This window comes from Trypanosoma conorhini (assembly GCF_003719485.1).
Source record: "Trypanosoma conorhini strain 025E chromosome Unknown Tco_14.4_contig_00547, whole genome shotgun sequence".
NCBI lineage: Eukaryota > Euglenozoa > Kinetoplastea > Trypanosomatida > Trypanosomatidae > Trypanosoma > Trypanosoma conorhini.
The window spans coordinates 11,489-12,975 of record NW_021704631.1 but is presented as its reverse complement, the minus strand read 5'-3'; the positions used below and the strand labels follow the sequence as shown (position 1 = coordinate 12,975).

At 63.1% G+C, this 1,487-nt stretch overlaps 3 annotated features.

The window, feature by feature from the left end:
* Positions 1-485: 485 nt before the first annotated feature.
* Positions 486-523: a microsatellite.
* Positions 524-691: 168 nt separating this feature from the next.
* Positions 692-733: a sequence feature (A-rich).
* A 546-nt stretch (positions 734-1,279) lies between these two features.
* Positions 1,280-1,302: a microsatellite.
* Positions 1,303-1,487: the final 185 nt, after the last annotated feature.

Genomic DNA, 1,487 nt, shown 5'->3' with positions numbered 1-1,487 from the left:
TTCTCTTCTTTTATTCTCGCTAGACTGCGTGTGTGAGTGTGTGTGCCCCCCACCGCCGCTGGCTGGCTGGCTGTGCCGCCGACACGCCCCCCATTTCCCCCTCCTTCCTCCTCTTTCCCGCTAGAGGCACCGGTAGTCGACGGCGGGGAGGACTCTTTTTTTTTTCCTCCGCTGCGGTAGCGGGGCGTGCGGCCGCCGCTTTCTGTGCCCGGTGCGGCGGGAGAGAAGAGGCGGGGTGTGCGGATGCGGCGTGTGCCTCACCGCGAGTGTGAGTGGGGCGCCGTTTCATCGCGGTCTGCGGTGCGGTGTACCCAGGCCACGGCAGTCGGTGAGGGCGGAGCAGCGGCATACTTTGGAGCCGCCCCGTCCTCCTCGCTGCGGCTGCGGGTGTGCGCTGTGCCCGTGGCGTGTCTCCTCCGCGTGTCTTCCATCCCTCGCAGGACGGGGGCGTCGCACTTCGCCTGCGCCGTGCCGTCGGCTGCGGCGTGTGTGCGGGGCTCTTGTGTGTGTGTGTGCGTGAGTGGAGTGCGGCCGCGAGTGACCCGCCACGAAGGCGCAGACAGTCGCACTGAGCCAAAAGAAAACGAATTGAAAAACTGCGCAACGTCTGCGGGAGGCAGCGCCACTTCGCACGGCGTCCCGCATGACATACGCGCCCTGCGGCGGCGGTGATGCCGCTGCGCTGCTTCATTTTAGTTTCATCGAGTTATTTATTATTTATTTTATTTTTTTACGCCGCGCCGCACTTCTGCCGCACTGTGCTGGGGGGAGTGGGGCCGGCGCTGGGCGAGTTGTGGTGGGGCCTGCGACGGGAAGGTCCTGCGGGCACGCGCGCTGCGTGTCGCCGCCGGCGGGGTTAAAAGGCGGCGCTTGACTTGTGTTTGTGGGTTGTGTTTTGACTTCTGCACTCTGCGGGCGCTCCCAGTGCGTGTGAGTCTCTGTGCCTGTTTCTTGGGGCGCCGCGTGTGCGGCCGTGCGTCCCACGCGTTCGTCGCTGCGGCCGGGCACTTGCGCCTCCCCCTCTTTTTATTTTCTCGTTTTATTTTGTTTTCTCCTCCGCGAGGTGGACGCAGACATTTGCGGCGTGAGTGTTGTGCTGCTGAAGGGCAGTTGTGCGTCCCGAGTGCGCCTTGTTTGCATCGTCGCCTGTTTTCTCCCCTTCACTCCTTCCGCCTCTCGCCCACGCACACAAACACGCCGAAGGAAAAGAGAGGCCAAACGCTGCTTGTTGCCGCTACTGTGCGCCTTGTGTGCTCTGCAGCTGCCACAACCGCCAGCAACACACACACGCACACACACACAACCGTCGCGGCCTGAGCGGACCCACCGCAAGGAGGAAAGGGAAGAGAGAGAGAGTGGGCGATTCAAGGATCCAACATGCCCCGGCACCTGTTTTTCTCTGCGGTGGCGCTGCTGCTCCTCGTGCCGATTTGCGAAGCTGAGGCCAAACAAAAGGCTCTACAGCTGCCGGACGGAGTGGACGTGTT